This window comes from Rhipicephalus sanguineus, chromosome 9, assembly GCF_013339695.2.
Source record: "Rhipicephalus sanguineus isolate Rsan-2018 chromosome 9, BIME_Rsan_1.4, whole genome shotgun sequence".
Taxonomy (NCBI): Eukaryota; Metazoa; Arthropoda; class Arachnida; order Ixodida; family Ixodidae; genus Rhipicephalus; species Rhipicephalus sanguineus.
The window spans coordinates 38,248,307-38,272,537 of record NC_051184.2 but is presented as its reverse complement, the minus strand read 5'-3'; the positions used below and the strand labels follow the sequence as shown (position 1 = coordinate 38,272,537).

The following is a 24,231-nucleotide window of genomic DNA, read 5'->3' as shown; positions in this document are numbered from 1 at the left end:
AATGCATTGATTGCAACAAGACGTGTTAGTTGTTATGCGTGCTAGTATTGTCGCCTTGAGGGTGGGGTTCGTAAAGATATGATAGACCATCTAGGAAAACGAAATGTGTTTGTTACTAGCAGCACTTGAACTATAGCGAGATTTTAAAATCATGATGCTATAGACAACCGCAAGTCTTCGCAGATGGTTAGGCGCTTATCGCGGATAAGGAAACGCATTAAAATGTCTGGTGTTTCTCGTACAACACTGATATTCAGGGCAAAGTGCCGGTATGGGCATTCTAACCTAAGCAAACTGCTGGAAAACTGCTGGCTATATAGGTTAGCGGGCTTGCGCACCTATCTATTTTGATCACTGAAGCAGAAATCGGTATAGATGGCCGACGACTATTATTTCACTAGTTTCGTGTGATTCCACAAAGAATACTTTAGCGCCGCATACACGGTGCCTCGTGATTATCACCTCGCCGTACACAACCGATACTTCGTCCGCATTAGAAATAAATTGGCCTTACCAGCTCATCATTTGATAATCCGTCTCCTTGAAATAATCTACAATTTACGCACGCTCTTTCGCCAACTGAGCTTTGCACTTTTTTGCACCAAATTGCACTTGTTGAGTTTTTTTTTCGTCGTGCGAGCGCGAATATTCATCTGACCAGCTCATTGAAGAAACACCAATCTTTTTATTGGGCCGTTAATCGTTTGTTTCGAATTCGTCAGTTGAAAACATTACTGATACTGCTGCAAATTGATCCAGAAAAGATCCCGTCTCGCTCAAACAGATAACAGTGACCCTTATAATGACCAATAGAATAAAAACAGAAAAAAAAAGAGTGGATGCCGAAATTAATCGGTGGCGGCCGCCTTTGAAAATACGTGCTCCTATCGCCCTCCTCGTTTTCTTTAAATCCTCAATTTTCTAAATTTCTTTCGAGTAGCATAATTGGTTCTTTCTCCGAGGATTACCTTTAATTTCGCGCTTTCATTTTTCCAACTGTCATTGTGCAACAGCTAACACTGGCCGAGACGGCGCAATCACACCTGTTCCAGATTGGGCCCTTACACATATCTAGAAACGCAGTATAGCGCATATTAACCGCATTGTGATAGAGCCCACGTGCGAAGAACGAAGAGGGAAATAAAAGCGGTAGCCGTTATTAAAAGTTTCGTAACAATAAGCTGGCGAGCATTTAGGGGTTATTTCGAATGAACCTTCCATTTTCCCTTTCTCTTCCCTTTCTCTCTCACTGCATCGGGACGTGATTGCCGACGCAGCTTAACAAAGAAAACCTTTCATTTCGATTATTTTCGATGAGTCCGCTCCTCGATCGCTTGCTTTTATAAATTGAAATGGCAGTATAAAATCGATACAGGTTCGCGAACAACGAACCTTACGTGTTGAGGTTTTTTTTTTTTTAATTTTAAAGCTTGTATATCATTGAGAAAAAAGAAAGAAGATAACGCTCACCTTTTGACTGCGCGTCTTCGACTTTCTTTTATTTATGGTTTTTCTTATTCTAGCACTTACGCCGTTTTGCTTTAACTATAAGATTTCTGTATTTTCTACGTTTCTTTTTTCACTGTGCCCCTATTATTTACTCTTTCTTTATCGGCCTGACAAAAAAAAAAAGACGATGATCATTATCTTATCTCTCTTGTATCCATTTACACCTTTTTCCTCCGTGGACACAGAGGTCAACAATACGTGATTGCTGCCCTACAAAAGAGGGACGGCATTGAGTAATGACTAGAACGATAGGAGTGACGGCGGCTATCGCGGCCTTGGCTCGGAGTTGCTCATCAAAAGTTCCCTGAAGTAGACAGACCAGTGTGAGTGGTATACGCGTCCCTGCTACACGGGAAGACAAATATCTCCGGTTTTTTAAACTCTGCATTGAGATGGCCGGCTTTTGCGTGTTGCCTACCTTCTTGTCTATCGGTATAGTTACGAGCATATAACTTGATCCTTTGTTGAAGTTACAAATACCATCGCGAATTTGCCGCTCCGATACGACACTATTAGGCCGCCTTTGAGTGGGCGTTGAAGTCACAAAGGCGTACTCGTTTTGCATCGGAATGGCGGACACCTCCACGTGCGACTCCTGGGGAACCGAAAAGACAAAAGGAACACATCCTGTGCAGCTGCGCTCGTTATGACACCCAGCGATGCCCGCTCCGGGTGCTTCTGACCATACTGGGCTCAAGGCCATTTTCTCTAGCCAAAATTCTAGGACTGGTCGGGTTGTCTCCGGTCGTCTTACTTTACTGCGCCCATAGCTGCGAGTTCGTCTCCAACCCCGACCTGTGATGTTTCCTAGTACACCGTCTCTGGCATGTGCTCGTTGCCAGCACCTCTGTTTCGTTATCGCTATGCATCGGTCTCGGCGTGCACTGTTTCACCTTATTTGATCACCGCTAATACTGACTGGTTTTCTGATTTTCTGATTCGTCATTGCGACTTCAAGTCATCAAGTTTACGCACACGTGGAAATACGTTGCATTGGCATCCAGCGGCCGTGCCAGTGCTTCCTCATTCAACGCGGGTCGCGAGATGGACGAATAAGGTGTTCTGTTTCGTAGCAATGAAAGAGTGATGTCTTACATTAATGAACATGTACTGTGAGTACGGTGTATGCGAATACATGATATATAGAAAAGCAACGATGTGTGTTCCTACAATAATAGAATTTCCGACAGTCACTGCAAGCACACGACATTCTCATTAACAAACATAAGGCGCATTGAAACTTCGGTACTACGCCATCGTCCAGACTTAACGTCGCAGAGGTATGCCAGCCCATTAAGGCGAAAGCCTTAGATGCCCCAGCAAACACGAAATTGACCGTCGGCGGCGTCAACGGATGCGCAATATCATAATCACGTGATGACGTCCCACAATGACGTCACAGCTCGCAGAAATTTGTGGCGTCATCAAGACGTCACTGTGGCGTCATAATAACGTGACGTTATATGATGACGTCATCATATGACATCGTCTCTTAGTCAAAGGTGGGCCGATCTGGATGGCACTGCAAGACCTCGTGAGATGCAGAAAGCTTCCAATGCCTCCGATCCCGGAGGCGGTGCAAAACCACGTTGAGCGCAGAAAGCTTTCGGGGTGGGGAGCAACGCAACCGACTAAGAAGAAAAAGAAGTTGGTTTTCACCTGAATGAGGGACCGTGTGTTTTTTATTTTTTATTTTTTTTTTAAATTTTTTTACCCCTCTTGCCTGCTCTCTTTCCAATCCCTTACTTACCCACCCCAGTGAAGGGTAGCGTACCGAATACTAGCTTCAGTTAAACTCCCTCCCTTCCTTTTTCACTCTCTCTCTCTCTCTCGGTGAGGGGACAAGTCAACAGAGATGAAATGAAGGACGATCCTCCGAGGTCGCATATAAGCTTTTGTGCAACGCGATTACACGTCATTTAACTCACACGTGCCTACTACAGTGTCGTCATTTGGGCGTCGTGGTATCTCGCGACGGTTGACTCAGCAGCCCCTGGCATCGGGCCCGGAATGAAAGCACCGCACCGAGAATTCAGTTCTCCCGCAGGGCGCCGATGCACGACACAGCTGCTGCCGAAGTGCCCTACCTTAGTATGCGACATGCCGCGTTGATGGCTTGCGAAAACGTCGGCTGTCGCTGAGCACCTTCTCTTGTTAACGACGTTTGGAAGTAGGTCAAGTGCAGGCAACTATTAGGTCGCGTGTTTAACTGGCGGCGTGTTTAAATGCGTATTCGTCCTGTTTATTAGGTATACATTATTCCCTGCAGATTTAACTATATGTGTATATTTATTGAAGCACAATGGCTACCTTTCCAAGCTGTATAGCTTTTATGAAATGCTTGTCCAAGTACGATTCTCTTAAAAACCTCAGCAGTGCCCTCGTCGCCTTCAGCTGCGATGTCTTCTGTTGACAAAATGCAAGAACAGTTTCAAGAAACATTTGTCTACTGTGAAGGCGCGTGCCACGCAAGAGTGACCGGCTGTGACCGAGTCTGTGTGTGCTGTGTCGTGTGCTATCTCTCTCTCTTTCCTCTCCATCTTTAAATCTCCCCCACCCTGATCTCATGTGTAGGGTAGCAAACCAGTTTTCCTAAACTGGTTAACCTCCCTGCCTTTCCTTCTCTAATATTTTTTCCTCCCTTCTTTATGAAATGCGAGTGTGTGCCCAACTTTGCAGGTGTTTACGAAACAACTGTTGAAATGGGCATTAAATGAGAACATCGCGGCTGAGGTCCTGTTCCTTGCTGAAATTATTAACGCGATAGCGTTAAAGAGCTCGTTTTGCGGAAATTCCGTTGTTGGTGTCGGCGTCCGGGTCGGCGTCGGCGTCGTCGTCGTTGGATATGAGCGAGAAAACGGCGTTGTCCGCGGTCGAAAATTCGAGATAGATGCAAATAAATAAATAATAAAAAATCGCCGGTCCGAGCGCGAATCAAGCCCAGACCTTCTGCGTGTCAAGCAGGTGTGCTACCTCGGAGCCACGCCAGCGTTTGAAACTGCTTCGTAAAAAACGCTATAAGAATTTCATGTAGTGGAAGGAGTCTCCTTAACGCGTGTAATTATGCGTGACAGAATCGCAGAATCTCACAAGGCGTAAAAAAAAATGAACTGCGCAACGAGTGGGTGGTTTAAAGTTGCCCACCCATTACAGAGCGTGCAGCTACGCAGGTGCGCGTGGCACCTTACGGACGCGTAATGAGTACTTCGCCATTTCGCAAAAGCAATAATTATGGCGTAGTGGGCACTTCGCAACTGTACTTGCAGTAGGCATTCTAGGATAGTTTGAAACGACCAATGGTATGCGCAAAAACGTTCCTTTCCTTGCGGCCCGGTTGAAGGCGATGCGCACGGGGCCCGATTACGCTGTCTCGTTCTACTCTTGCAGGCGAAGCTCAATCGTCCTCCAAGTTTCTTTGTTTACTTTAGATAAGGCGATATAACAAGCACCTCGGCTGATGTGGTCCTTTTTGCTTTCCGGGGGAAAAAGGGCGTCACACGGTTCCTTATGCATTTGCATAAGACGACTCGAAGGCTAAAGCCATCTTCTTTTTCTTCTCAGTCGATTCTTCTCAGCCGAAACGTAGTAGAGACAGCGCAGACAAAATGAGGAAACTCTTATGCAAGTGTGGCCATACCGCGCTATAGCGTACTGTTCCGCCACGCTGCGCCCAACGTTACTAGAACAAACTCAGTTTCAAAGCTCCGTATCTCCGCCAGCGGAGGAGGGTGGTCCGAACGGCGGTCGCGAGAACTAGCGGCGCTGCAGTTCTGTCTTGCTCCACTATCGGCGCGTCGTCTGCTGCCACGGAATAACGCTGCGGTCCGCCGCGCAGTTGCTCGCGGCAACTGCGCGGCAACTTTCTTATTGTACTAGTTAGGCGGATACTTAGGTGGATATGCATAAGGTCGTCTGTATGCATTGGCCCGCGTGCGTTGTTCATTGAGTGGCTAAGAATCGATGTTCGGTCTATATTGCCACGCCCACTTCTTGTTTTATTTTGACGTATTCGGGTTTGACCAGCAAGGACGGTTACCAACGCCCGACGCTGTCCGCGAAGCAGTGTTCGAGAAGCTTCGCGATTGTAGATCGTTTTGGTGAGATTGCGCGCTGCACGCGAATGTTCCAGCTTTGTCGAGAGATAACGCCCCACCAGCGATATCGCTGGAAAGTTCGATAGCGCCTGTATAAAATCCGACGCGCTTGACCGCTTGTCAGTTGATCGACGGTCGACGCTCTGTTCGCCGCTATCAGTGTATTGCTGTAGTTTGACTTTCAGTTTCTCGGCCACAAGTTCGGCCAAATAAAGTGTTTCATCTCGGACCTGCTGAGCTTCGTCGACGTCAATACCCTGTGACAATATTTGAGCTGTCTACATTGCGCTTAACTTCCAAGCATAAGAGTTTCTAAGCGAATGAGGGTTTTCAGCGTAATTTTTATAACTACCACCACAATTTTAGCCGCTGCCGTCTTATCTAGACCAAGAACAACTCAACACGTTTGTAAAAGCCTTTATAGTGTACAAAGAAGCGTACTTACTCGAGATACAAAAGCGTTCTAGAAAAACAGTACTCGTGTTTCTACAATTTATTGAAAAAAATTTTTTTCGAAAAACATCGCCAATGCTCTGCAATGTTTACAAGACACGTTTTCGCGACGGTTAAAGGGATACTGACCCAAAATCGGAAAATTTTACGAGAACTCGGTAAATGAAATCTAAGTGTGCGATTACATCGAATAGATGTCGTCTCTGAGCAATTTTTTCAGCGGATAGTTGTATTTTCGGTGTCTCATCTTTCTACGTCGCATCCTTCTACGGTGCCTTACACAATTCGAACAGCTCGGCCGTGATGTGAGCACCGAGCAGTTATTCGCGCGTACTCTGTCCCTATAACAGTCGTCAGTATTCAACTTCAGTTTTTCAACTTCACCGAGCAGATGTTCCATGCCCGCAGCACTTACACTGTACGACAGCCGTTTGCGTTTCGTGCTGCAGCCGTTCACTACGCAGTTAAAATGCTCGTCAACTACAATTATCTTTTGCACAAGTAAGTCTCCGTTCCCGGAGACGCGGTACACATAAAAAAGACGAGGACCAGCGCTGGTCCTCGTCTTTTCTATGTGTACCGTGTCAAATTTTTGCGCTGAGCAGCCCGTTCTCGAGCCGGCGAGTGTAAAATATTCCGCACATCTTGTTCGATACCTCGTCGTAAAATCTCTCGAAAATCCACTGCTTTGAAGGCATGGCGACAGCTGACAACTGATCGGATGTCAGTGTGATGCAACTCTCAGTCTCGGTAGCGTATATAGGTAATCGCCTGCCTTTTGTTTTGTTGTTCTATTTCTGACAGCTCCTCCAAACTGGGCACTGGGCTTTCGCGGGACGCCGTGCCTTTTGGGGAGTATTTGCGCCAAAACCCCGAACATTTTGGCTTTGAAATGTGGGGTGGAAGTGCTGGGAACAAGCGCGGCACGGCACCGGGCGCGAGTTCCCACTTTCCACGTGGGATCAAAACTTCTTATCAAAACGACACGACGATAGTGCTTTACAATGTCGTCACTCTCAAAATGAACGTCACAGACCTTGAATTTCGCAGTAAGCTTTCTATCTTTGCGATGCAAAGCTTGAATGGCGTAGGGTCTTTTGCAGGTCCGAAGAAGTGTCGTGAAGCGGAGTCGTCGTTGCGGTAGCCGCTCTTGCAGCCCGGCGCAAAGCAAGTCGGCATACCGCACTGTGAATCTGTTCGCCCTCGTTACGCTTCGTACATCACTTCGTACAAGACGCTAAGCCTGGTCAAGAACACTTGCAAAAATGACGAGCTAACAAAGCGCAGACGACGCTGTAACCCACGTGCGCTCGTACATCGGCGGCGCCGATCACAACAAGCGCCAGCCGCGGGAGCTAGACGTGACTGCAGCGCCACTAGTTCTCACGACCGCCACGCGGACCGCCTCTCCGGCGGAGCTTTTAAACTGAGTTTGTTCTAGTAACGTTGGCTGCGCCCGCTGTCTTGTTAGCACTACTGCGCTGCGCTTTCATAAGATGCCCAAATTTCTCATATTACCTGAAAGGAGGCACCATGGGAAGGGCGACTACCTGCGTCCCTTATACAATTAGTAATTATTATCACCAAATGACCCGACCTCTACTCCCAGTAACACTAAACCCTATGGCGCAATAAAATAACGCCCTGATCCTTTTCTACAAACTCTTTCCCGCTTACAATGCACGTGTGTATAATATACATCCGTTGTAGATTTATTACGAAGTTTCAGATTGTATAATGTTCCTGTGCGGATGCTGCTTTTCGAAAGGGGTCGATATTGTTAGTGAAGCCATTGTGGCTTTCTGCTCTCGCGTCGCAGCATACGTGCTCGGCTGTTTGTATGCCTCATTCATGTTGTAACAATTGATTGATTGATTGATTGATTGATTGATTGATTGATTGATTGATTGATTGATTGATTGATTGATTGATTGATTGATTGATTGATTGATTGATTGATTGATTGATTGATTGATTGACCGACCGACCGACCGACCGACTATCTTGCAAGGCTAGATGAACAGGCAGCCAACAATATTCTCCTATTCCTTCCTCCATACTGGTGTAGCAGTTAACCGAATGTGTAGCTGATTAATGTGCCGGCATTTCACTCTTTCTGTCTTTCTGAAAACTTGCTATTTAGGCGCCTTACAGTGGATTGTACAACGGAGGATCTTAATATTTGCGTTGTTTTTGCTTCACATGAGCTCGTGAGCTGCTCAGCCCAACGAGTCGAGATTGTTTTATGTGTAATGGGCTTGCCCACAAAACGCATAAGCGCGCACTGGTGCAATGGACAGGTGGCCTTCTCTGCACAGCACTTCAGTGCTTTTTCGTTGCGGCGCAGGGGCAGGTTTAAGAGTACCCATCAGTACCCTTAAACATTAAACAGTACTCGCGGTTACCTTTCATCTAATTCGGCGCTTTTGGGCCCGAGTTCACAAAGACTTCTTACGCCAGCATTATTCGTGAGATAAGATTTCAGATGATGTAGGGCCCGCAGTCAGAGACAAAATTTTCCGCTAATATTCTTCGGAAGAGCACTTAGACGAGAAAGCTTCGTAAATCGGGCCCTGATACGTCCGTTCTATAAGCAAGCACTCGGTAATATTTAACTTTTCAGAGAAAGGTTTTTCATAACTTGATTGAGTGTTAATTGTCTTCACGGACAACTTTACAGACATCTTGCAAGCTTGCGCATGTTGTCCTGCCTTTGAACGTGATACATAAGTCTTCTTCTTCGCGGAAAAGTTTCCCTTTTTATGTGTCAAGAAGCTTCGGAACAATTGTGCGTCACTTGTTTTTGGAAAAGGAACGGGCTTGGATAACGAAGTAAGTGCATGCGTTGGGAGAAAGTTTTACGCATAATAGCGCCCGTGTTCCTAAATTGTTCTCAGTAACACAAATACCCTTATTTTCAATACCATTTTATAGTAGAATTCTCTGCAAAAGAAAATTTTAGTCGATCTTGACGCTGGATTGCAAAGGCAGCCGGCGAATGAAAAAAAAATGCTCATGTATAGAAAACTTTGTGAAATCGGCCCCAGACTCCTCTTAGGAATATATCTTGCGCTAGGACGGTTCTCAAGCAAAGTGCCACCCGATATCAATGTTATACATACAATTTGCGATGGCGGTCTGTCCAATCACAAACAGCCGTACCAAACATAAAAAAAAAATTCGGCAGATCCCACGCACTGTAGGAATCGACGTAATGCGAAGCAGCCAGCATAGAGCTGCATACATCGCCTTGTTTGTCTTTGAGTCAAATGAAATCATTCATACCATGGCATCTAGTCCACCATATATCGCATGTTTGCCATACACGTATGCATGCACAATATAGTGTACACCATGCCAATGAAGCGCATATTCTGGTATATAAATGCATGACCTGTCGTTTATGTTCATCATGCACTCGTGTCATGCCATACCAATTTTCGTATATATCACGTTAGCAAAACGGCCGGAAGCGCACCATGACAGTGGCATGCAAATCATACCGTACATGACATGCATAACATGATTCGCATGTTAAGACCTCTCATTTATGTTCGTCATACAGTCACATCGCGCAATACCAATTTTGGTGTATATCAAAGGAGTGAAATGGCTGCGAGTGCACCATGAGTAGAGCATGTAAATCACGTCATACATGACATGAACATTATGGTTTTTCATGTTACCACCTGTCACTAATGTTCATCATACAGTCTCATCGCGCAGTACCAGTTTTGGTGTATATCAAGCTATCGAAACGGCCGCGAATGCACCATGAGCGTGGCATGTAAGTCATGGCATACATGGCATGCATGTCATAGTTTTCATGTTATCACTTGTTAGTCATGTTCTTCATACAGTCACATCGCGCAATACCAATTTTGGTGCATATCAATCTAGCGAAACGGCCACGAGTGCACCATGAGCACGGCATGTAAATCATGTCGTACATTTCATGCATGTGATGATTATCATCTTACCACCTTTCATTTATGTTTGTCATACATTGGCGTCGCGCAATACCAATTTTGGTGTATACCAAGCAAGCGAAACGGCCGGGAATGCACAATGAGCGCGGCATGTAAATCATGACATACATAACCTGCATGTCATGATTTCCATGTTACCACCTCTCATTTACGTTCGTCATGCAGTCGCGTCGCGCAATACCAATTTTGGTGTATGCAAGTTTCGCTGCAAGCGAAACGGCACGAGTGCGTCATGAGCATGACATGTAAACCATGTCGTGCATGTCATGCATGTCATGATTTTCATGTTACCACGTCTCGTTTACCTTCGTCATACAGTCGCTTCGCGCAATACCAATTTTGGTGTACATCGAGCTAGCGAAGCGGCCGCGAATGCATCATGAGCGTGGCAATTAAGTCATGACATACATGACATGCATGTCATGGTTTTCATCTTACCAACTGTCATTCATGTTCTTCATACAGTCACATCGCGCAATACCAATTTTGGTGTATATCAATCTACTGAAACTGCCGCTAGCGTATCATGAGCGTGGCATGTAAATCAGGTCGCACATGACTTGCATGTCATGATTTTTCATGCTACCACGTTTCACTTACGTTCGTCATACTGTCGTGTCGCGTAACACCACTTTTTGTGTATATCACGCAAGCGAAACGGACCCGAATGCACCATGAGCGCGGCATGTAAATCATGACACACATGTCATGGATGTCATGGTTTTCATGCTACCACCTGTTATTCATGTTCTTCATAAAGTCACATCGCACAGTACCAATTTTGGTGTATATCAATCTAGCGAAACGGCCGCGAGTGCGCCATGAGCGTGGCATGTAAATCATGTCATACATGACATGCATATCATGATTTTCATGTTACCACGTGTCAGTTATGTTCGTCATACAGAAATGTCTCGTCACACCAGTTTTCGTATGTATCCCTTCATTTAAACGGCCGCGAGCGCCCCGAGACCATGTCATGTAAATCATGCTGCACATGACACGCGCGTCATGATTTGCATGTTAGGACCTGTCATTATGTTCGTCATGAACTCTTGTCACGCCGTACCAATTTTGGTATATATGAAGTTAACGGAACGGGCGCAAGAGCCCAAAGGCCGTGGAATGTAAATCATGCTGTTCATGACATGCGTGTCATGATTTTCATGATATGACCTGTCATTTATGTTCGTGATAAGGCCATGTTATGATACACCAATTTTGGTACACATCCGATTAACGGAACGGCCAGGGAGCCCAAAGGCCGTGGAATGTAAATCATGCTGTTCATGACAAGCGTGTCATGATTTTCATGATATGACCTGTCATTTATGTTCGTAATAAGGCCATGTTATGACACACCAATTTTGGTATACATCCGATTAACGAAACGGCCAGGAGAGCACAAAGTCGTAGGCGGCTAGATAGATAGATAGATAGATAGATAGATAGATAGATAGATAGATAGATAGATAGATAGATAGATAGATAGATAGATAGATAGATAGATAGATAGATAGATAGATACGCTCAAAGTCGCAGAAGTTCGCTAAGAAATGCTTCGCATTTAAAATGCTTTGTGATTTGAGCCGCGCCTCTTTAAAGCGCGCTTTAGTCCGCTCGCTCAGCGTCGTTGTAAGAGTGGCGCCGTTGATAAGAAGAGGGGAAAAAATTCAATTGCGATGCAAAAGGAGTGGATGGAAAGAGAGAGAGAGAGAAATAGAGGAGGGGAAGGGGATGGAAGGAACGTGCAGGGTAAAGAAATGAGAGTATACAGGGCGAGCCATTTCGCTAAACTGATAACCTGACCCAAAAAGGACGAGAGGGGGGATGTCCGAGGCGGGCGGTTATTTCCTTGTCAACGGGGTTGGAGGAGGAAGTTGCCGCGGAAGCGAGCGCGGGATAACGAGCCGGGCCATGGTGCCGGACGGTCGTCGGAGCGGGACAACGACTTCCGACACACTAATTGATGGCCGTCCACACAGCGGTTCAAGCGGCAGCCTCGACGAGAGGCGGTTAGCCCTTTGAGCCAGCCAGCGGGGATAGGCGAAAAGCGCCGCTGCGCTGTACCGCGACCGCTGTCGTCGTCCTTGTCGCTGCCAGCGACGAGACGACTCGATGAAGATTCCTTCCCGATCCACGCATTCTGCGTTCGACCTTCCCTCCCTACTCCAACTTACCCTTTCACGGCGCAGCCATGATTACAACCACACGGTCAGGAGCAGATCGTCGAAGATCCGGAAGTCACCTGCGTTGCGCTCTCCTTAATATAGGCGTCCTTGCCTCCCTCTACGCCATGCCCGGGACTGCTGGAGGTGGCAAAAGCTAGAGTAACGGAATCAAAACGCCCGAAGCTACGTTTCTAAGCCTCTCGCTGGAAAAATAAACCGTTAAAATTGAAGAAGACGATGAGGCCTACGGAAAAGTTAGCTGGCGAATATTCGGTGCGCTCTTCAACGGCTTCGCACGGTGCGGGTTGCCTTGGTTCTATAGCTCTTGCACGAGGTGTTCCGAATTCTATGTTCTCTTATCCTTGATACTTTCAATGAACTAAAGTAATAGGTCACAGAGGGAAAGGTGCAGCTTAGGGCAGTGATAAAGAGACAGAGGAAAGGCTTTCCGCAACCACTGCGAAAAACCCGCTTTCCTGCACTGCACTGAGGCGCGGGCAACGGGGGCGATGAGATAGATGGATAGCGAAGCAGCGAGCAGGGCCATACGATTGCCGTCCGCCACTCTAAACGCAAACTGTCGCAGCACAGGAGCACTTCGGCAGCGTAACGAGAGCGTTACTTTCGGGAGGCGCACGGGCACGCCCGACGATGAGAGAACAATTAGTTGTAAAAGAGTGAGGGAGAGAGAAATGATATGCAAAAAGAGATGAGCTGGAAGACGGGCATCCAATTCGCCAGGCTTCTCTGGGGAAATATATAAAGACAGGTACAAATACTGAAAGGCAGAGACATTGTATCAAATCCTGCCTATCACTTTTGAGTGACCCTGGGTACGTACCAGAGACGTGGGCTCTGAATCCGCCCGGTTCCCAAGATTGCACCCTGGATTGTACTTGTCGTCATGAAAGCGCAGATGTCCCCTCACTCTTCTTATTTTCCCAGTGGGCTGCCGACCGTATACTCATAAAGATTAATTCAGTCAATTCCATTTCTGGAAGTACCGACAATTCGATTTTGGCGCTGTCTAATCCTCGCCCCCTGCATACCCTAAGCGCAAGAACTCGTTCAATCGCGGAGGCTTTCAAAGCTGGGTGCCATCGCGTGCGACGCTTGCATTCCGAATGAGTGACATCTGTGACGCAAGTGTGCTTCCCTCTTGCTGAGTTCATGCAGCTGGGCCTTCCCTTAGCGATGCAGACGCCTCGGCAAAGCGCCGTGTCTTCGACTGACTGACATGGCGCCTTGTTTTCCAAGCGGGCCTCCCCCCCTTTCTTTTTCCCATTCCTGTCGTGTTTTCCGCAACAAAGCTGGGGCGGCGCCATCTCGCACGGCAACGCCTACACTCCACTCTGTCTTGCTCTTGGCCCGCGGCCAAATGTATACCGCAGGGCCCAGGCCTCAGAATGCGCATGCGCTTAGACCAGTTTGTCGCTGTTTTCAGCGAGACGTTCCGCGCCGTAGATGTGTCTTAGCTGACACAGAAGAAGGAGAATAGTAAAAAAATATAATAATTTCTCTTCCTTCGTGTCTGCGGAGAGGACCACGCGGTGCCCGTCATTCGAAGGCCACTGCTTGTAAGAAACGGTCGGGCGCAGAAGACGGAAAGGTTCTATGTGCGGTGCCGGGCGATGACTCGTGTCGTGATGGCCGGCGTTCGCGCGTCACTGACCACTATGCGATTGGCAATCATCAAGCGAACGCGTCAATTCGTATCGACAGCGTACACGTACGGCAACGCGTGTATTTGGAAAAGGAGAGAAAAAAGGCGCATGACCGGCAGGCGGAGCACTAATCAATTCATTACTGGAATTTAACAGTGATTTAATCAAGTTAGTTCAATAGCAATTTAATCCTGGTCATGGTGTCTGCCGTATCGACCGTACCCGCCGCGGTAGTCCGGCATTAGTAATGACGTTGCGAGGTCGGTAGCTGTATCCAAACCCCAGTGGCCAAACTTTGATTGGGGCGAAATTCGAAAGCGGTCATGTACTGCAATTTAGGAACACGTAGAACAACCAAAAATGCTCAAATGAAGCGCATGTTTCCCCCAGGATTTGCCTTATTTTCCGAGGCCGAATGCACAAAGATTTCATTCATAAGTGCTGTTTGGTAATGGCCGGGCATATTGGCTTATAATATGACCGGCGTGATAATTGACCGAAGTCTGACTCTTACGAGTAATGCTAGCATTAGAACATTTCTACGGACTCTTTCGAGCATAGAGGTCACAAAAACTCGCAGGCTCCCTTGTGCATTCGTCTATGACGACTCGAAGGCCTAAGCCATCTTTTTCTTCTCAGTGGATACACTGATGCTCCCCCGCTCCCTTTCGAAAATTTTCTGCACCTAACGTGGTTTTGCACTGCCCCCAAGGTCGGAGGCATTGCAAGCTTTCTGCGCCTCATCTAGTTTTTCACTGCCGTCGTGATCGGCCCATTTTTGACCGAGCGACGATCTCGGGTGATGGCGTCATCATGTAACGTCAGGTCATGCGACAACATGGTGACGTCATAACGACGTATGAAATTTTGCTGATCTGTGACGTCATAGAGCCGTCATATGGTGACTTCATCGCGTGATGATATTTTTTTCGTCACTCATGTTGGCACCGACGCCGCGGGACGCTGACGACGCCAACGCCGACAGTGAACTTGCGCCTTTGATAAGCGATCTGAGGCTTTCGCGTTAAATTGATTCATGATGCCTGAGGATTTGCGTCCAACGACACCGACCCTTTTCGCTGGCTGCTTAATAAAATCAACAGGCTCTCATCGAAAATAAGTAATCCTGGCTACATGTAGCTCACGTTCCTCTCGAAGCACGGAAAGACATCGTTAAAGAGAGCCGAGGGAAGAGAGGTGGTATACTTTGCTTATGCGTAATCGCGCTCCTTCATAGACTTCCGTCCTTCAGACCGCGTAACCTTCACAAGAAATAGCAACGGTAATTCTCGTCATAACGCTGTTTTTCGTTGCGGCTAATTTTTCCTTACGCTTGACCTTAGTCGCCAAAGCAGGTCAATTGCCTCGTTCACGAGAGGACCGTGTCGGTGAGATGCCGCACTAATTGCTTTTAGCATCAACGGAGACGCGGCTCCTTGATGGGATCCGTGAGAAGAAGGTATAGCTGTGCGGCAAGCACTGAGATGGGAGAAACGGTGCCTTTCCTATTGGGCATGAGAGACACGCTTCAGCTAGAAGCAACGACGGCGGCGTCATATAGTAGCCCCGGGGGGCTGCGCTTCCCTCACGCGCACATACACACATCAACCGGGTTCCTTCCGCGGCGCGAGCGATCTGTTCTGTGCAGTGCACGAAGGTTCGCTATAGACTGCGGGCCGTTGATTCCTGGCGTATGGCTGCCGTTCCGAAAGCTTGTTTTCAAAACATTACGTGGCGAGAATGAAGAGCAACCATGTGCGTTAAATCCTCTCGATTTTACCTTACGTGAACCAACGTTACGGTTGAGCTGAACTACCGAATACTAAACGAGCCTCACGGAGATAGTAAGACCATGCATAAGCTCTTTTATTTATTTATTTATTTATTTATTTATTTATTTATTTATTTATTTATTTATTTATACTTCCAATAATCCTGCTGTATTTTTTTTTTTTTTTGATGTCGCATACATCACTATTCGGCTTGTTCTGCTGGATTACCTGAAGGCATCAAACGTCACTTGCGCGACAAAACCTGACACTACATCACACCAGGTTAGCTGGCTATTATAAAAATAGTCCTACTAACTAACTTCTTTATTATTTGCTTTAGGTCGCACGTTACTAGTGTGATTTCGACGCCGAGCAGCAGGAAAGTCATGTCGGCGTAACATAAATCAATAAGACTAGTGCTCCTTTCGATACATCCGCTTCTGAAGTCTGCTATTAGTTGTATCGGTGTTACACTTAAGCTTATACTAAGCTGCTTGATGTACGCTTTCAGGAAAGCGTGAGCCGGAACGCCCGTTGTATTTGGTAGCACGCTTTACAAGGACCGATATCTCGTTGCTGAAAGCGTTACTTCTGGGTCGCTGGCCTTCGCTTCCGCAATTGCAACATGTACCTTAAAGTGAATAATAAAAAAAACAATTAGTGAATCTTTTAATTAACTGTCTCGATTAGTCGCGAATGTAGTCTGGTTGTGAAGCTCTGTAGTCAGAAACAACTTGCGTTTAGAGCGGCATGGGTAGCACACACGCCGAATGAAAATTTGCATAGATGTGTTTAGAAGAATAAATCTCGTGGAGCCGCAACATTGATATGTGGACGGATTACCAGCGACGCTGTATTCGCGTTTCTGCTGTTGCTGTCCACGCCTCTCCGCTTCGTTATCTTTTAGGGCGAAAGCTCCATGCCTGGGAAGGTCATTCATCGCGTCGCAATGACCTTGAGCCGCCGGATTGCAAAGACAACTCAAGGCACGAGTAATATGCGCACTACTACTCGAGAGCGGTAAGCCCTCCCCAAACTGCATATGAACGTATGAATGACTGTTTCGTAACTTGAGTTACGGAGAAGGGTGCGTTTAGAAAAAAATCGCCAGGCCTGCGCGGAACACGCAGCACAGTCACAGCAAAAGCTGGAAGAGCGGCGGACAGGGCCTGAACTGCGGTCACGTGATACAGCAAAAGCACTGACGCTGAGCGCTCCGTCTCACCTCATATTCTCCTATTCCCGAATCGAGTACTAGACGAGAGCGTCACGCTGTGGCACCGCTGCTGCGATCGATGCGCACCGGGATGAGTGACCGCGCTTCAGGTCAGTGCATTCGGTTACCACGTGACCAGCACCTTCAATTTTGATGTAACGAGGAAGCCGCAGGTCAACGCACTCGAAGCAAAGCTACACTTTCTCGGGCTGTTTAAAAGGTCATCGTTATGAGTGGTTGTATCGAGCTGCTATGCTCGATGACGCAGGTTCGATTCCCGGTGACGGCGGCCGAATTTGTATGGAAGTGAAATGCAAGTAACACCCGTGTGCTTAGATTTATGTGCACGGTAAAGGAACTTAGGTGTTCAATATTAACCCGGAATCTCCCACTATGGAGCGCGTCGTGATCGTATAGCGCTTTCTGCACGTAAAACCGCATGACTATACATTAGATAATTAGCTCTTATATACGATTCATTCCGTGGCCGGGAAACTCAGGCCGCACGCTGTAACTAAGGTGTCGGCAGCTACTAAACAAAGAAATAGCTCCTCCGTTGGAACGATATTACCGGACCAGCATAAATTTTTCGTCGAATACGAAGCTTCTTTGCTTTTTTTGTTTCCGAGAAGCCCGTATGAAATTTCGTTATAGCGTCGCGCTACAAGCGGTTGGCTAATGATCTTTCTTCCTTTTCACTCATCTCACTGTGAGCCTTCACCTGTAAAGCTATAATAGTAATATAATTGTTGGGGTTTAACGTCCGGAAACCAAAATTTGATTATGAGAGACGCCGTAGTAGACAGCTCCGGAAATTTCGACCATCTGGTGTTCCTTAATGTGCACCTAAACCTAAGTACACGGGCCTCTATCATTTTCGCCTCCATCGAAAATGCGGCCGCCGCGGCTGGGATTCGATCCCGCGACCTGCGGGTCAGCAGTCGAGCACCATAACCACTTGACCACCGTAGCGGGTCGACCTGTAAAGCTTTCGTAGCGATTGATACTTCTGTCTGCTTCCTGCTGGCTACATAAGTATGTCGTACATATCTTACTGGCCTGGTGAGGATATTTCTGTATGTGGCAATACTGAGCCAGCTCTTACCTCGAATTAATTTAATATCTCCGCGGCAGGAGCTTGTTTTTTTTTTTCTCACCTAGCTTCGGCCCATTTTAACGACACGGTTAAGAATATCGCAGTGTCGATCAGGATCTGGATGTATAGCCGCCTAAGGACTTTCCTGAAATATCTATGTTGTTCTAGCTCATTATTTACCTGCAGACGCTCACATCGCGAATGCGGGCTGGCATCTCTCTGCCCGCACAGGATTCGCATGGAAAAATGGAGGATAAATAAGAACATCGAACACTGGAGAGCACGGCGCTTATACGGACAAGTCGTGCATCGGAGGCAAACGAGAGGCATCTAGGAGGGACGATAGAAGCCCCAGGCGTGGCGATCCCTCGGATGCGATACGAAGCACGAACGGGAAGGACTTTTCTGCCCCTGGCATGCTGTGTGCGTGTGTTTATGTGTGTGTGTCCGTGCGTGCGTGTGTGTGTGTAGGCTACGAAAACCACTGCACGGTGTGAGACGCCGTGTGTACACGGTAGCGGCAAACTACGCCGGAATCCTAATGGCCACCGAGAAATGAGGCGAGCACACTTGCGTAGCCGATCGGACTCTCTTTCTTTCACGTGTGCCATCGCTCGAGAGAGAGAGAGAGAGGCCGAACGAAGGCACATTTGCACAGAAGAAGAACGGCAAAAAGTGCGGTGCTCAAACGCCCGCGGGGCTATCGGCTTGTTCCTTTCCTCCGTACACCAGTTGTTACCGCTGCCGCCGCATTGGGGCGCTCACAATACGTGCAGCCTAGAGTTACTGTATATGCTACCTTTAGGTAGCAGAGTTGCGCATAGGTCCGCCATCTTGCCCGCCGTGGCATCCACGCTAAGCAGGAAAGCCACCTCTCTGGAATGTAGGAGCCGACGCGGCTGCTGTTGTTGCTGGTGTCCTCTCGGCCCAGCGGCTCCGTCTACTTTCTCGTTCGTTCATAACGCGTCGCTGGCGCAATGACTTTCGATTCTAAAAAAAAAAAAAAGGAATGGAAAGCTCGGAGAAACAATAATTTGAGATGGAACAGGTGGAGATAAACACTATCGCAAGTAATATTTTTGTTTTAAATGGCAAATAGGAAAAGTGCGACGGTCACGATTCTGGACCAAATAAATTCAGCCTAATTATTCGTTTCACGTAGTTTTTGATGCAGCGCTTCAAAAGATTAAGTGAATAGCTCGAGAAAACAAGTGCTAAAATTATCACTGTGTTTTACAAATAGCGCAAGCTAACGAGAATTTCGCGTACGTCTAGGTAGATGTGGCAGATAATAAACACTCGGTCATGCTTCAAACTTTTATGCCGCACAGTGCTCGGAATGAATCATGCTGTTTTGATAGACCTGTAAGGTTCATATTCACACACATCACCTCCTTCACACAGTCACTCGCGCATATTTTTACCGTTTTGTCCCGCTCGATTTTTAGTCAACCTTTGACCAGTGAGAGAGAAGCGATATATATCCTGTTCGCTATCGCCGGCTTCTGATGTCTCATGCGCAGCAGCCACTTGAAACGGCGACGGACGACGGAAACAGACTTTAAGAGAGTTGACTGTTGGGCTAGTTGGTGTTCAGACATGGGAACCATCGTTAAAGGCGCAACACCACACAACACAAGAGAAGACCAGACGAGCACAGGCGCAATGCTCGTCTGGTCTTCTCTTGTGTTGTGTGGTGTTGCGCCTTTAACGATGGTTCCCATGTCGAAACAGACTTGTCACATGGAATTGAGAAGAAGGCCAACGCCGGGGGCTATCGGCTTGTTCCTTTCCTCCGTACACCAGTTGTTACCGCTGCCGCCGCATTGGGGCGCTCACAATACGTGCAGCCGCTCGCCACTCTCACTCTATAGTGACGAAACAAGAAGACGCGCTGATTGTCCATTCCATCAAGTGGCCATGGCACTGCTGCGTATGTGCTGCTGCTGCTGCTGTTGCCGATGCCGTAGTTTCTCACTCGCCCCGGATTAGAACTCAAGGAGCGGAAGTGCCGCGATGACTTATTCATTGCGGCGCCGCTGTTTCCTCGCTCTGCATGAAGATGCTTTTCTGGTTGTTGTGTTGTCCCTTGTGTTATTCCCTGCAATTTCCTTGAGGTCGTCTCACTTTTCAAAATCGGCTGCGCCCGAAATATTAAGCAGCTAGAGGTTCCTTGTTTTTGAAAGCGCTATTTTACCGCCGTTGCGTACAGCTCCCTGTTTGATTCGACGAAATGTTATTAGAATACATGTTTCGCCAATACCCTGGAAGGATCAACGGCAGTGAGGAATTTATAAAGAGGTGCCAGACGCTTGGACGGCTTTGCGCCGTAAGGAGGACTCCGCCTTAACAGCGACCTTAGTTATGCGTTCCTTATTCACCCTTCTGAACTGTCTTTTAAATGGAATGTTTTAATTGGGTTCACTTCAAATAAATTCAGATGCAAGCTTTATATTTGTTCTCTTTATGCATTCTCGATATTTCTATACAGGGTTAAACATGCAGGGTTTGAGGCCATGTTCCAGCTTATGGTCTGTCATCAGTTTAGCCAAGAAAAAGCTTGTCTAAAAAAGATAAAGCCAGAGCTTAGTACTGCTAACTCTCTTTTATTCATTAGCTCTTACAGTGTGATGATCGTGCCGATATGTAATCGTACCACACCCACTATGTTAACCCTATAGCCGCAAGGCCGCAGTTCATACTCGCTTGCATTCATTGTCTTGCGCTCACCGTGGCCCGATTTGTCTTCGTGTAAGGAAAAAGCGTAGAATTATAAAGGAATGTGTGACCTATGGTGAGATCAGACATCTGTTTTTCAGCACTTCAGGTTAATGCTCTAATCATCAGGCTATGCTTTTCTCTTGCCAAGTCGCTCTTTGAGACGTTTGGCTCGTATACTGCGTGCCATTTGCTCAAATTCTTTTTCGTCAAGGCTAGTACATCTAAATACTGGGATGGATTTCACTGCCTTCGGGGTGGGCCCAAATTTTTGTCGTACTGATAACTGCAACGTACACCAGGTTAGCCGGTAATGCTGTCGCTTTATTATAACAGAAGAGCAGAATCAAATGTCAGATCCTATGTGAAAAAAAGCAGCTGCGCGCTTCTCCGACAGCTTTTCATCAATCTAACGTGTGTCTACCGCCATCCCATGAACTGGTAGGAAAATCGCAGTGGGGAGTGTCCATTAGAGAGACGGCGCGACCGAACGGGCGTAGGTGCGCGTTTGGTCGAGCCCAGCTTGCGAAGCGGGCGTGCAGTGCACACGACTCGACGCTAAGAGGTCGAGAGAACGATTGACTGGAATGAGGGCGCAGCGAGCAATGCCACCCCATCTGGTCAGTGGTCGGGGCACGAACTTCCGTTCATGAGCAAGAACCGCTACAGGCAGCGCCACCGTCATCCCCTTTTTCTCGTGTTTACTCCTCACTCTCTTTCTACTTCTTCCCTGGTCCTGAATAACTGTACATCATTGCAAAGGCTACATTTCGTGATTGAAAGAAAACCCACTGTAGTGTTCAAATGAGAATAGTAAGCCGAGCTTTTACGACGCTCAAGTACTTATTTACTTTTTCCTGCCTTGCGCAGATCGGCATCTATAAACGTTTTCGTTAACCTCAGTGAGTGCACGATCCCGCAGTGTACGTCACGTTCCAATCAGTGGCCGTGCGCATCTTACCGGCCTTTAAGAAATTTGATGTTCCTAATCCATTCCGAAATTTCGGGATTGGACTACGGAGAGACGGATAGGAACGAAATACAGAGAAGTTAACCAAGAACACTTCATGTACAGAACTGTCGTTAAACTCACAAGTACTTCCAATGTTGATTACATACGGCGGTTACAGAAACACTTTCGGTCTCATTCTGCCGCATGCGTTATACTTTCGATCGTCTTTTGCCGGCCTGGAAGGCAGGCATAAAATGGAACCACGAGCACATACATTCGTCTGAGGACCGCATCGCCCAGTATACTGCATCTTATGCTTGCTCTCCTTTCCGGCTAATACGAGTCGTAGCTTCTGCAGCGCTGCACCGTTTTAGCTAGTAAAAGTATAAAAGGGTTGTCTTGGCGCTCGCCAGCAGCAGCACTATGGGCCGCTGTGCCATCGATTCGCCGCGGAGGCCGCCGACTTCTCGGAGCTGTGTTCCTCTACACCGCGCGTACAAGAGCCCGACGCCGTCGGGCGGGACGTCGCGTCGCCTTCGCGTCGGCCGCCGCCTGCTCCATCCGACGCGTCGCCGCACGTACCATTTCTTCCCTACGCTCTTACCAATTCCTTTACACTCGCCCGTCCCTTTTCTCCTCTCATATTCCCTGCAGTGCGGAACTAAGAATGAGGACGCATCAAGATAAGCAGACACGAAATCGTCTTGCAGTGTAATGGTGCCGCTTTGGCCGGATCAATTGATTTCTGCAGCTTATTCCCTTTTCGAAGCTGTGCGACGACGGTTTTATGAGGGCCTCGCCGCCGCTGGTCATGTTGCGTTGTTAAGTCGGAGCTTGGCTCACTCCCTGTGCCGGCAGACGCGTATAGTTTTATAAAAGGCGTTGGCTCTAGGAATGCTTTACAAACACCCAAAAGACGTCTAGGACTAGACAGGCTATAGACGTGCTATAGACAAGCTGTGGATGGGCTGTGCGCAATGCTATATACACAGACGGGAAGAAATGCAGGCTGCGATGCTTTTCGCGTAATGGTGATTGCAGCAGAGGTAGATGATTTCACAACCATGTTTTCTTTCGCGGTGTAGGCACTTTTATGCGGACGTCTTGTGTAAAGAGCCAACATCTGAAGCCGCTAGTTTGGAAGCTTCATTCAGTACTGCTGACAAGGCTGGTAGCTTCTTATGTGACCACTTTACACCATCCTAAAGGCGTCTATCGCCATAAATGCACTGTCGACACATTATTGATGTCTTTAGCGTTGCACAATACGAAGGGCATCTCTGTGTCGCACGTGTATACATGGAATTACTTCTGCATTAAGCATTCAATTTATCCTGCATGCAGCTGAAAAGCACAGACTGGAACGAGGTAAACGCACTGTCAATTACTGTCAGCGCTGTTTTTTTTTTAATTCTTCTTTTTACGTCTGGTCTGCGTTATAGCCCACCACTTTTTCACTCCAAGGAAGACCAACTAGCGAGGCCAGGAAAGGGGCACTACAGACTTAGAGCTATGGTCCGCTCCTCGAGCCTACTGTTGCGATGTCGTAGTTTATTTAACAAAAGTAGAAGCCTCGGCTATGGTCTTTCTTGCAAGCCTCCGTAACGCACGAAGGCGTAGTCATGGCGATACTAACCCTGTGATCCAAATTCTGTGCCGACCCCCCCCCCTCTCCCACTCTCCCCACCCGCTCGCACTTTCTCGCTTTTCTTCGATTTGTCCTTTGAGCGATGTTGGCGATGCGTCTCTCGAACACGACGCTTTCGTATTACAGCGTTACGCGTTGCTTGATGACTGATGACGTTGCTTGATGACGAGATGACAAATGAACGAATGCACGAATGGAAGACATAGGAAAACGTCATAAGGCAGCTACGCGGATAGTGCGGGCCTCTTCGCCAGTTTTGCCATGATTACTGGTACTGAAGCTGTATTAAGGGCACTTAGAGATGCCACTTTATGCTTTGTTGCGGAGTGTTGCTGTGCAGAGATTGAGGGAAGTAACGTCTCGAATACTCAATTTCTGTATGTTATTGAGCAAAAGAATATGTTTACGCTAAATTAAAGAAACCAATCAAAATGAACAGAATGTAACGCATATCACTTCCTTGTAACTACTTCAGTATTTTTTTATTCTTTAGTATTGATATGTATTGCGTACTATCAGCGGATTGGTGCTGACGCGCACGCGATAGCCTCCGGAATGACAACTTCGTTAAAATATTCGTATATTCTTTCATTCATCCAATATAGGCATGCACAAATATACGTGCATGCTTACGTATGCAGAAGGAGGTTTTGTAAGGCCTGGCGGAAAGTAGTAGTGTTTAGTGATCTACGGCCGCAGGTTTGGCGGTGTTACCTACAGTTACCTACGAGTGCATTTACCGACCTTCCAGTTCACGTAAAAGTAGTGTTAAAAAATCGGTAGTGAAGCATCACAAAACTATAACTCTGAATATAGATGACGACCTCTAATAGGCGAATGCATCGCAACAGTATCCTGAGCTACTTATTCGTGAAGTTATTTATTCAGACTAACGTTGTTAGTGTTTTTCGAAGCAGTAAATTAGCTCGAGTTTAAGGTCGTTATGCGT

The 24,231-nt window shown here is 47.2% G+C and overlaps 1 protein-coding gene across 1 annotated transcript in view; it reads right to left on the bottom strand.

The window, feature by feature from the left end:
- Window positions 1–24,231, bottom strand: part of LOC119405455 (gamma-aminobutyric acid type B receptor subunit 2-like) — a 541,724-nt gene that overhangs the window by 329,727 nt on the left and 187,766 nt on the right.